This window comes from Canis lupus, chromosome 6 (genome assembly GCF_011100685.1).
Source record: "Canis lupus familiaris isolate Mischka breed German Shepherd chromosome 6, alternate assembly UU_Cfam_GSD_1.0, whole genome shotgun sequence".
Classification (NCBI taxonomy): Eukaryota; Metazoa; Chordata; class Mammalia; order Carnivora; family Canidae; genus Canis; species Canis lupus.
The window spans coordinates 17,983,779-17,996,847 of record NC_049227.1 but is presented as its reverse complement, the minus strand read 5'-3'; the positions used below and the strand labels follow the sequence as shown (position 1 = coordinate 17,996,847).

Sequence of the window (13,069 nt, the reverse complement as noted above, 5' to 3'; positions counted from 1 at the left end):
CTCTTTTTTTTTTTTTTTTTTTTTTTTTTATTTATGATAGTCACAGAGAGAGAGGAGAGAGAGAGAGAGAGGCAGAGACACAGGCAGAGGGAAAAGCAGGCTCCATGCACTGGGAGCCCGACGTGGGATTCGATCCCGGGTCTCCAGGATCACGCCCTGGGCCAAAGGCAGGCGCCAAACCGCTGCGCCACCCAGGGATCCCTCCATCTCTTTATCTGAAGATAAAGTTGATGAGGGCAGCCCTTGTCTTTCTCATCTGCAGTTAGCTTTATTTATGGCTTAGCTTAGTTCAGATCCTGGAGATCTTTATCAAATGCATCATAAGACTCAAAGAAACAATTTTTTTAAGTTTATTTTTTTAGTCATCCCTGCATCCCACATGGGGCTTGAACTCATGACCCCAAGATTAAGAGTCACATGCTCTTCAGACTGACACAGCCAGGTGCCCCTCAAAGAAATAATTTTCTGTAAGTTGATTTGAACATTTAAGTTAAAGTCACTTGGAGGGACACCTGGGTGGCTCAGCGGTTGAGCATCTGCCTTTGGCTTAGGGGATGATCCTGGGATCTGGGTCGAGTCCCACATCGGGCTCATTGCAGGGAGCCTGCTTCTCCCTCTGCTGTGTCTCTGTGGCTCTCATGAATAAATTTTAAAAATCTTAAAAAAAAAAGTCACTTGGAAATCTGGTTCTAATTTCCTTTTATTGGGGCACCTGGATGGCTCAGTCAGTTAAACATCTGCCTTCGGGTCAGGTCATGATCTCAGGGTCCTGGGATCGAGCCCTGCTTTGGGGCTCCCTGTTTAGTGGGGAGTCTGTTTCTCCCTCTCCTTCTGTGTGTTCTCTCTCTCTCTCTCAAATAAATAAAATATTTTAGAAAATGTAATTTCCTTTTATTGAGCTATGATTACATGGTAATTTTTAAAAATCTGTGTGTGCTTTTTTTTTTTTAAAGATTTTACTTTTAAGGGGCACCTGGGTGGCTCAGTCAGTTGAACATCCCACTCCTGGTTTCACACAGGTCATGATCTTAGGGTCGAGGGATTGAACCCATGTCAGGCTCCACACCCATCATGGAGCCTGCTTGGATTCTTTCTGTCTCCCTCTTGACCCTTCCCACCGGCTCGTGCTCTCTTAAAAAAGAAAAAAATAATTTAAAAAAAATCCAATGAGTATTTTTTTAAGTTTTTAAAGTAATCTCTACACCCAACGTGGGGCTCGAACTTACAACCCGAAGTCAAGAGTCAAGGGATGCCTGGATGGCTCAGTGGTTTAGCACCTGCCTTTGGCCCAGGGCGTGATCCTGGAGTCCCAAGATCAAGTCCCACATCAGGCTCCTGGCTTGGAGCCTGCTTCTCCCTCTGCTTCTCTCTCTCTCTCTGTGTCTCTCATGAATAAATAAATAAAATATTAAAAAAAAAATCAAGCAGCCAGGCGCCCCAATTTCTGTGTTTTTGCCTTCAGCCTCAGTACCTCTTACTGAATGGTTTGATCAATTGCAACTCTTTGTGTTTTCATTTGTTTCATTTATTTTTTCCTTTGTTTCCTGTATTTGTTTTTCTCCTCACCAAGAATAATCACCTTCCAGAACATATAACAATTTAACAATATCAAATATTGATACAACAATATCGTAGTGGGAATCAGGTGAGGTCATTCTGCCAGGATGTAGTCATTATCACTGTGTGCGGAAGAATTCATCTAACAATATGAGCAGATTTAGTGTCCTTCATATATCACAGGAGGCTCAGTCACCTGCTCCTGTGCGATGTGTTCTACAAATGCATGACGACAGGGTCAGTTGGTGTGCCCTTGTGGTGTGCTGGTGAAGGACATGGATGGCCGGGCAGGACCACTCAGAAGCCTGGGGCGAGTTATTTTACCTCTCTCTGCTTCTGTTTTCTCATATGAAAAATACACACAAACAAAAAAGTGATCATTGTGCCTGCCTCCATGGGTTGCTGTGGTCCTGAAATGGTTAATGTTGGTAAAGTTCCAGACCACTGCCTGGTACAAGGTGAGGTGCCAAGGAAGTACTTCTTGTTCCTCATGGTCTAAGGAGTGACTCTGTCCTGTGAAAGTAAGAAAATCATAGGGGCATCTGGGTGGCTCGGTTAAGGTATCTGCCTTCCGCTCAGGTCACGTCCCAGGGTCCTGGGATGGATGGAGTCCCACATTGGGCTCTTGGCTCATCAGGGAGCCTGCTTCTCCCTCTCCTTCTACTCCCCCTCACATTCTCTCTTGCTCCCTTTGCTTTCTCTCTTTCTCTCAAATAAATAAATCTTTTTTTTTTAAGATTTTATTTATTTATTCATGATAGTCACACAGAGAGAGAGAGAGAGGCAGAGACACAGGCAGAGGGAGAAGCAGGCTCCATGCAGGGGGCCCGACGTGGGATTCGATCCCGGGTCTCCAGGATCGCGCCCCGGGCCAAAGGCAGGCGCCAAACCGCTGCGCCACCCAGGGATCCCAATAAATAAATCTTTAAAAGAAAATCATAAAGTTCCTAATTACCCTGCATGTTTTACTTTATTTATTTTATTTTTTAAGATTGTATTTATTTATTCATGACAGACACACACACAGAGAGGCAGAGACACAGGCAGAAGAAGAAGCAGGCTCCATGCAGGGAGCCCGATGCCGGACTCGATCCCGGGTCTCCAGGATCACACCCCGGGCTGAAGGCGGCGCTGAACCGCTGAGCCACCGGGGTTGCCCCATTTATTGTTTTTTGAGATTTTATTTATTCATTCATGAGAGAGAGAGAGAGAGAAAGAGAGAGAGAGAGAGAGAGAGACGCAGAGACACAGGCAGAGGGAGAAGCAGGCTCCATGCAGGGAGCCCGACGTGGGACTCGATTCCAGGACTCCAGGATCATGCCCTGGACCGAAGGCAGGCGCTAAACCGCTGAGCTACCCAGGGATCCCCTATTTATTTATTTTTACCCCTCGTTTTAGTTGTAAACCTAAATTGTATATTCCTAGCATTCCATACATACACTTCATCTTGTTCTTTTCTTCCCCCCGCCCCCCGACTCAATAGGACTCAGTACTCTGCAGACGAACTAAAGCCCCAGAGCCACCACCACCATCATCCCACCCGCCTGAGGGCAGGGCTCACAGATTTTAGTACTTCCCAACTCTGGCCCTGTCATATCAAGGTTATGAGATGTCACATATCTCCTCTAGCATCATCACCTTTTCATGTCCACTTGGCTAATGAAAGAATAAGGGCAAAAGCACTGTCAACTAAGCAGAGAACAGTGATAGGAAGGCCAAGATAGCTTGAACTGAACATCATTAAAAGCACTTAGTGAGCTTGCTGGAAAAATGGAAATGAAGTGTCCTGCTGGGAAGGGCTCGCACCCTGGTGAGGGGCAAACCTGATCAACTGGTCTTCAGAGTGTAGTGAATGAGCAAAGCCAGAGGGCTAGGGATTCAGTCAAACACAGGGGAGGGAACCAGGGTCCCCACTGTGGCCACAAAGTGTGGTCACAGATGCCAGAACTGCACAGTGAAAAGAGAGAAGCAGGCTGAGGTTTGGCTCTGCCACCTTCCTTGGGCAAATTACTTAATGTCTCTGAATCTCAGTTTCTTCATTAGAGAAGAGAGGATAAGATCCACCCCAAGGGTTATTTTAGAGGATTAAATGAAACATACAAATGTGCTTAGTCAGGGGCACCTGGCTGGCTCGGTCAGTAGAGCATCTCCCGGGCATGATTCAAGCCCCCGTTGGGTATAGAGATTACTTTATAAAAGAAAATCAGTGTTCTTAGTAAATTGCTTGACACAGAAGGCGCACGGGCCAGGAGCAGTAGCATTGGAGGAGTGCAGACTTTGAAACAAAGTAGGAAAATCAGTGCAGGGGACAAAGTGGGGCACATCATCCTTCACTGTGGGAAGAAAATGTCTGGGCAGACAGGGCTCACAGAAACTGTAGGAAGCCTGTAAGAATCCTCAGACAAAAAAAAAAAAAAAAAAAGGAATCCTCAGGCAAGCTATGAACAGACCCAAGAGTGAAAGCATGGTGTCCATGATTGCTAATCTATCCTTGGAGAAGGAGCCAAAGGGGCCAACCCCCTCTCAGAGGCTGAGAATGAACAAGGAGGAGAGCTAGGGCTGCCTGAAGGCATCAGCTTTCTGCACAAGAGAGAAAGCAGGTCCACTGATGATAAGAGTTGAGATTGGGCAAAGTTCGCTAGGGAAGCTGTGAAAGATCTGGAAGAGCTTTGTAGGGAAGGGAAAGAAAGAGCATTGCCCAGATCCACATTGACAGCGTGACTGAGGGACCAGGTGGAGTTAGGGGCGTAAATGGGGTGAGTTTGTGTGATTTTCTCCAACCGGGCTCACTAACCTGGTAGGATAATAGGCAAGAGGTTGTATTGGTCCAAGGTAGAAGCTTTATGAGGAAGGTGTGGCCGAGGACAAGGCTAGCAAGTGGCAGAGAGAGGTTGGTTGGAGCAATACACCGTAAAGTCAGGGTTATAGAGGAAGTGCAGTAAGATCAGGGAGGGATTCCAGGATGTGGGCTCCAGGAAAAGAAATATCAATAGGATGCACCAGGAGGTGGAGTGGGAGAGAGGGGAGGCTCAGAGGCTGGGGAATCTGGTGGTCAGTGTAGAGCAATCCTGAGTGGTAATGAGATTGAAGGGGAGATCTTTTATGGTCTTTTTTTTTTTTTTTTTTTTGAAGATTGTATGTATTTATTCATGAGAGACACACTGAGAGAGGCAGAGACATAGAAGGAGAAGCAGGCTCCTCACAAGGAGCCTGATGCAGGACTCAATCCCAGGACCCCCGATCGCACCCTGAGCTTGAGGCAGGTGCTCAAACGCTAAGCCACCGAGGCGCCCCCTTTATGGTCTTCCAGAGATGAGAAGCAATGCTATATCAAGACAGAAGAGGACAGAAGTGCTGAATGCCTACTTTATGAGGTGCTTTATATAAACTATCTACTATTCCTTATAGCCTTTCAAGGTGGGAATTCGTGAAAAATGGGAATCAAATATAGGAATCTGGGATCCCTGGGTGGCGCAGCGTTTTAGCGCCTGCCTTTGGCCCAGGGCACGATCCTGGAGACCCAGGATCGAATCCCACGTTGGGCTCCCGGTGCATGGAGCCTGCTTCTCCCTCTGCCTGTGTCTCTGCCTCTCTCTCTCTCTCTCTCTCTCTCTGTGTGACTATCATAAGTAAATAAAAAAGAAAATCAAATATAGGAATCTCAGATTTAATCCCAAGACTGACTGGTTCCAAAACCCAGATTCTTTCCACCGCTGCAAATATCCCCAAAGAGGTGGCACTTGGGACCTTTCTAATTCATTATCATTTTTAAAAATTTATTTATTCATGAGAGACACAGAGAGAGGCAGAGACAGGCAGAGGAAGAGGCAGGCTCCTCATGGGGAGCCCAATGTGGGGCTCGATCCTGGGACTCCGGGATCATGCCCTGAACCAAAAGCAGATGCTCAACCACTGAGCTACCCAGGCATCCTGATTCTTTCTTTCTTTTTTTTTTTTTTCTTTTTTGTTGGAGTTCAATTTGCCAACATATAGCATAACACCCAGTGCTCATCCCATCAAGTGCCCCCCTCAGTGCCCGTCACCCAGTCACCCCCACCCCCCGCCCACCTCCCGGCATCCTGATTCTTATCATTTTTTTAAAGTTTATTTATTTCGCTAATCTCTACACCCAACACGGGGCTTGAACTTATGACTCTGAGATCAAGAGTCGCATGCTCCTCTGACTGAGCCAGTTGGGCCCCCCCATTCTTATCATTTTTCACAGTTCTCAAGGTTAGAATCTCTGACTAGGGATCCTGAGCAGCCACTAGGTACAATAGGCAGGCCCTGAGCAGTGATGAAACCTTCCTGAGTTCAGCCCTGTCTTTATTCCCTGTTGGCAGCAAGATGGCCCCTGGTGAGGGTTGGGACTCTCAGTGGGATAGGGCCCCACTGCAGAGTGCATGAGGGTGAAGGGAAGAGCAACAGGAAATAGCTGTACTCTTTTGTTTAAGCTCTGGCTGTGTTTCCTATGATTGACCTCCTCAGGAAGTCATTCATTCAGCAGGAGGAGAAGGTTGGAGATGGTCAGATCTGGGCTTGGATTCAGCTCCAGCACTTGAGTTGTGTGACTTTGGGTGCCATTGCCCAACTTTCTCAGTTGGCCCAGCATTAAAGGGTTTTCTGAGATGTGGAACTTCCAGTGCTAAAACCAGATTGGTCCTGAGGCGCCTGGTTGGCTCAATCAGTAGAACATGTAACTCCTGATTTTGGAGTCCTGAGTTCAAGCCCACATGAAGCATAGAGCTTACAGTAAGTACATACATACATACACACGGAAAACTGGGATGATCCAGACAAAATTGGGATGGTTGGTCACCCCAGATGGGCTACTCAACACTTTTAAGCCTCAGTTTCCAAGTACATTACAGCTACCTGCTATCTGCTTCTCTGCTCCTCACCACCTGAGGTTGTGCTTTTCAGAGAACATAAAAGCAAGGAATGTGGTTTAATTCCATTTGGTTAGAAGAAGCTCAAGTTTGCCTGCCTGCTCCTTCATCTGCTGAAGCTGAACTTCTGAAGGACAAATCAACTTTCACTGACATGCTGCTTGGAGTCTTCAGCTGTTGCTCATGTTGTGACCTGGACCCAAAGTCATGAGCCTCCCTAGTTGAACCACCTCCCCTGCTGTTCCTGGCCCCTGCGTCTTGCTGTCAGGTGAGCATGGCAAGATCCAAGCACACATGCTCAGCAAACAGTGGTATGACAGTGGCTGGGCACAGGTGGATGAGGGCACCTTGAAACATAAAACCCAGAACTCTGGTCACAGTATCATTGCATACGGAGGGATCTTTAGGCTTCAGCCAGGATGAGTGGCATGAGCACAACAGGAAGAGAGCAAAGTCTTTCTGAAGGCTCGTCTTCCCTGGTGCCTGCTGTCAATTCTGTTCTTGCCGGAGACTGGTGACCACCACATGTTGCCCAGGAACCAGGTGCATAGGGAACTCAGCAATGTGCAGGAAGGCAGTGGAGCTGTCGTTACCATAGGAGGGTGGGTTCTGAGCAGAAAGTAAGGAGAAGTGGATGAACTCAACAGTCATAAATGTGACCATCCACAGTTCCTCAAAAAGGTAAACAGAGTCACCATATGATTGAGAAGTTCTATTTCTAGGTACAGACCAAAGAGAAACTGAAAACATTATGTGCACACAAAAGCCTGTGCTGGAACATTCCATAGCATAGTCCTTTGTGATAACAAAGAAGTAGAAACAACTCACATGGCCCCTCAACTGATGAATGGATAAAAACAATGTAAAATATCCATACACTAAAATATTCAGCTATAAAAAAAGAATGAAGTACTGATTCATGCTACAGCATGGATGAACCTTGAAAACATTATGCTAAGTGAATGATGCCAGATACAAGAGGCCACATGTTATATGATTGCATTTATGTGAGATGTCCAGAATAGGCAAATGCATAGACATAGCAAAGATAGTTTTTGCCAGGGTCTGGGGGAGGAGGGAACAGGGAGTGACTGCTAATGAATACAGGGTTTCTTTCCGGGATGATGAGAATGTTCTGAAATTAGATAGTAGTGACAGTTGCACAGTCTTATGAATATAGTAAAACTCACTACATCTTATTGAGTGAGCTTCATAGCATGTGAAGTGTAGCTCAAGAGAAATAATAATAAAGTTTGGCCACTCAGTCCTGTTACCTGTAGAGAGTGCAGCAGTGGAGTGACGCCTTCAGGATCCCGTTGATATCCCTTTGGCATTGGGATGGGGTGTTAGAGGAGGAATGGATTTGGATGGATGAGTCTTCTGCACCCAGAATACAAGCAGATCCTCCATTTGGATCACCAGTGGCTAACTGCCCGTGGAGGTAGTAAACCTTTGTGATGAATGGGGCCCTGACGGCCAGGTATGTGGTGGAGGACCTAAAGCTTAATGTTTCTCTGAGACCACCCATCTCTGTCAGAATCAAGCTAAGAGGGAGGCCTGGGTGGCTCAGTGGTTGAGCGTCTGCCTTCAGCTCAGGGTGTGATCCCGGGTCCGGGGATCGAGTCCCACATCGGGCTTCCTGCAGGGAGCCTGCTTCTCCCTCTGCCTGTGTCTCTCCCTCTGTGTGTGTGTGTCTTTCATGAATAAATAAATAAAATCTTTAAAAAAAAGAAAAAAGAAGCAGGCTAAGAACCTAAATATGAGCAGGCTCATTAAGTGTAGGAATTGGGAAGGGATACGGTAGCCCATTGAGCCCTCCTTTCTCCTGGGAACATCTGGTGTGCAGCCATGTGTCACAGGGTGCAAGGCCAGGTGCTGGCCACTGAAAGAACTGTACGGTATAGAGGTGGCCAGATCGGACAAGTGGGATCCAAGTGGAAGTGAAGGAGGCACCTAGCAAGTCAGATAGCAAGTCCTTTAGGCAGAAAGTGAGCAGAACGCCAAGGAGTAACTCACCTACCCCCCAAATTTCCTTCCTTCCATTTTCGTGGGGCCTGGCATCCTCTGGACCTTCTGACTAGAGAGGACATAGCCCCAGATGGTGGCCTCCCATTTGCTGGCAGGTTTCATCAGAGAGGCTGCACTGCTAGAAAAGTCGGCTTCCTCTGCCTCCTCAGTCTGCCCTTCCCCAAATAAATTAGGTGGTTTTATCCAGGGAGCTTTCCCATGTGCTCCACACCCAAGCAGGAGCACATAATTGACATATGCTGAGACCCGCAGGAACTTGGGCCATGTGGGTTGCTAGTGCTAAAGACCCTGGTCCTGGAATTGGTTGGCTGCTTGGCTGTCTTTCTCCCACCCCCCGGCTCCGTAACCTCCACAAGTTCAGGGACCGTGTCTGATTGTCCACTCTTGGATCCCCGTGCCTGGCACATAGTAGATTCAAAAATAAATATTGCTTGCATTTGTGCTTTTACTGGTAGCCAAAATGTTCCCAACCAGTTTAGGGTTGGCAGGTTGTGCTTTTCCTGGGCAAGTGAGGAGTCCTTTAGGAGGGGCTCCATACCCGAAAGTAGCCAGGCTCCCCAAAACATAATCATAGCTGCCCCTCCACTCCTGGCTGAAGTTCCACTCAGCTCATCAGCAAGGATTCTGACACACCCAGGCACACATGCACACAAGCACACACATGTATACATATGTGGGAGCACACCCATCCTCACACACACTCAGATTCACATTGGCTTCTCTTCCCCCAAATTAGGCACCCAGTTACACTTCCTTTTTTTTAAAATATTTTATTTATTTATTCATGAGACACCGAGAGAGAGAGAGAGAGAGGCGGAGACACAAGCAGAGGGAGAAGCAGGCTTCATGCAGGGAGCCCAACGCGGGACTCGATCCCGGGACTCCAGGATCACACCCTGGGCCGAAGGCAGGCGCTCAACCGCTGAGCCACCCAAGGATCCCCTCCAGTTACACTTCCAATATGAAGTATCTGCTAGTGAAGGTGCTTGGCTGCCTCTTGGAAATCCAAGCTAACCCATCTTAGATGGTTCCTGATCAATTTTCTTAGAATCAAAAAAAAAAAAAAAAAAAAAATTCTTAGAATCAAGCCCAGAATGGAGTCATTCCTTATGGAGATCCTGGGTGAATAGACAAGCATCATTTACTCTTTTTTTTTTTTTTAATTTTTAAAAAGTATTTTTTTAATCTATTTGACACAGAGAGACCACAAGCAGGAGGAGTGGCAGGCAGAGGGAGAGGAAGAAGCAGGCTCCCTGCTAGGAGGTATGGAGCCCCCATTAGGGGCTCGATCCCAGGACCCTGAGATCATGACCTGAGCCAAAGGCAGACACTTAACCGACTGAGCCACCCAGGTGCCCCAAGTGTCATTTACTCTTGGAAGCCTTCCCTGCACACCTTTCTACCCACCACAGAGAGAGCTCCGGCTCTGTCTTTGGAGAAATCATGGAAGCCTTCCCAAAGTGACGAGGCTTTAGCTGAGCCTTGGCAGACAAGTAAAAGCCAGGTAGAGAGGTGTTCCAATCTCAAGGAGAAAGGGACTCTATTTACCCGGCACCCAGTAAAGGGCCATTATCACTGGACGTTTTGTAGATACATGATAAATACGTACTGGAGAAAGGCAGACAGTAGACTCAGGGGCTGTAAGTTTGTGTGAGTGTGAGGTCATAGCACAAATGAAGTTGAAGCTAGAGAGGTGGGTTTGGAGCCAAACCATGAAGGGCTGTGCACTAAGCCAGAGAATTTCCATCTGATCTAGCTGGTAGCAGTAAGCTCTCAAAGATTTTGAAGCAGGAAGGTGATAAGATCAGAACTGTCTTTTTGGGGTGCTTGGGTGGCTCAGTCAGTTAAGCATCTGCCTGGGGCTCAGGTCATGATCTCGGGGTCCTGAGATTAGGCTTCTTATCTGAGCCACACATAGTGCTCCCTGATCAGCAGGGAATCAGCTTCTTCCTCTGCTCCTTCCACTATTCATGCTTTCTATTTCTCACTCTCTCTCAAATAAATAAAATCTTTTAAAATAGAAAAAAAGAGCTGTCTTTTTAAAAGATTAGCCTGGAGGGGATCCCTGGGTGGCTCAGCGGTTTCGCGCCTGCCTTTGGCCCAGGGCGTGATCCTGGAGTCCCGGGTTCAAGTCCCACGTTGGGCTCCCGGCATGGAGCCTGCTTCTCCCTCTGCCTGTGTCTCTGCCTCTCTCTCTCTCTCTCTATGTCTATCATAAATGAATAAATAGATCTTTAAAAACAAATAAATCTTTAAAAAAAAATTAGCCTGGAAAAGATTAGAATGGGGGAGAAATTGAGTGAAGGAAACCACATCAGAAGGCTGTTGAGACAGGACACCAAGGTGTGGCTATGGGGGTGGAGAGGGTCATCACATTCGCAAAGTATTTTACATATAAAATCACCTGGACAGGCTGACGTGGAAGGAAATGAGGAAGAGGATAGATTCCAGGATAGTACACCTTCCTAGCTCAGCACACTGGGCAGATTGCACAGTCCCATTAGCTCAGATTTACATAAAGGAGAATAAACGTAGAGGGAGAGATGGTAGGTTTTAAAACCTTTTTATTATGAAATATTACACAACTATAGAAAAGTAAAAAAAAAAAGAGGAAATGTGTTGTGCAATAATAATGAGGCCTTTTTTTTTTAAGATTTTATTTATTTATTCATGAGAAACATACAGAGAGAGAGAGACAGAGACACAAGCAGAGGGAGAAGCAGGCTCCATGCAGGGAGCACAACGTGAGACTTGATCCTGGATCTACAGGATCACGCCCTGGGCTGAAGGTGGCGCCAAACCGCTGGGCCACCGGGACTGCCCAATGAGACCATTTTTTAAAATTTATTAGTTACCTGTGAAATCTAGTTCTGTTCTAGAACATAGTTGACAGGTGTAAGATTATATAAATGAGCATTCTCGAGTCACAGAAATGCCACCCAAACTATTAAACACAAAGGGAAATGTATTATAAGGACACCAGAACCCAAGGACAGGAGTGAAGCTGGGCATCAGGAAGGAACTAGAGGGTACCTGGGTGGCTCAGTGGTTGAATGTCTGTCTTTGGCTCAGGGCGTGATCCTGGGGTCCTGGGATGGAGTCCTGCGTTGGGCTCCCCTCAGGAAGCCTGCTTCTCCTTTTGCCTGTGTCTCTACCTCTCTCTCTGTGTATCTCATGAATAAATAAATAAAACCTTAAAAAAAAAAAAAAAAGGGAATTAGAACCAGGTCTCTCCAGTGCTCCTCTCTGCTGGCTGGTTCTTCCACTTCTCTGGCCCATGTGATGGAGAGGGGTCAGTGAGAGTTCCTAATTTTTATATCTAACAGATTCAGTCATCCAGACAGTCATTCAATTTCAGCTCCAAAGTCCCAAGGGAGAGAACTCATTGGTCCCACACGTGTGGCATGTTAACCTAGTAACTTGTGGCTAGGTGCAAGGTGACATTCAGAAAAGATGATTCTTTTTTTTTTTTTTAATTTTTATTTTATTTATTTATGATAAGCACACAGTGAGAGAGAGAGAGAGGCAGAGACACAGGCAGAGGGAGAAGCAGGCTCCATGCACCGGGAGCCCGACGTGGGATTCGATCCCGGGTCTCCAGGATCGCGCCCTGGGCCAAAGACAGGCGCTAAACCGCTGCGCCACCCAGGGATCCCAGAAAAGATGATTCTTCAAATGGTGGCACTAGTCAAAGAATCCAACAAGTGTGCACTACAGGGCAGAAGCTGTCAGGCTCCCCCAAGGATGCAGACTAGAGCAGTGGTTCTCAACCTTCGCTGCATATTGGAATCACCCAGAAAACCGTAAGCCTGCTGCCTGGGTCCCACCTCTCGGGAGATTGTGATTGTCTTGGTCTGGGGTGTGGCTACAACATCAACCTTTTAAAAAAAGCTTCCCAGGTACTTTTTTTTTTTTTTTAAGATTTTATTTATTTATTCATAAGAGACACAGAAAGAGAGAGAGAGAGGCAGAGATACAGGCAGAGGGAGAAGCAGGCTCCCTGCAGGGAGCCCAATGCAGGACTTGATGCCAGGACTCCAGAATCATGCCCTGGGCCGAAGGCAGGGCCACCCAGGTATCCCCCAGGTGCTTCTGATGTACAGCCAGGGTTGTGAACTTGTGCCTAGTGCCATGTCCCTCCAGGTCACCTGGGTAACCTGCTAAGATGCAGTTTCTGATTCACAGAGGCTGGGCAGAGCCTGAGATCTACACTCCCAGGTGATGCTGTCCTGGCTGGTCCTCCACCCGCCCTGGGCAGTGAGACTCTGGGACATCACCATCCAGTAGAAGTCTCTGTGGTGGCCAGATGTTCTGTAGCCACACTGCCCTGTGCAGCAGCCATGACTAGCTATGTGTGTCTGTTGAACACCTAAAATGTAATTAGTGAGACTGAAGGACTGATTTTATTTTATTTGAATTAATTTGAATTGGAAGAACTGAATGTGGCTAACGACTACTGTATTAGACAGACAGGTTTAGTGTATCTCAGCCACGGAGTGGGAGGGCAGATCTGAATGGCTTGTGGCGTTTCTTAACCAACCTCGTGCTGCTGTTACTACTGTTTTTCTCCTCACCCTCCCCAATTTAGGCCCTAA

The 13,069-nt window shown here is 47.0% G+C and overlaps 1 protein-coding gene across 3 annotated transcripts in view; it reads left to right on the top strand.

The window, feature by feature from the left end:
- C6H16orf54 (chromosome 6 C16orf54 homolog) overlaps positions 1-13,069 on the top strand; it is a 40,918-nt gene that overhangs the window by 20,667 nt on the left and 7,182 nt on the right. Inside the window, exons 1-2 of one of the 3 annotated variants that reach the window (XM_038539836.1) lie at positions 4,767-4,931; positions 6,481-6,714. The exons of 1 other annotated variant lie outside the window; for it this stretch is intronic. The gene's annotated coding sequence lies outside the window, so the exon portion shown is untranslated. Of the gene's footprint in view, positions 1-4,766; positions 4,932-6,480; positions 6,715-13,069 lie in introns of those variants that run through there. One more of the 3 variants, XM_038539834.1, reaches the window with a different exon arrangement.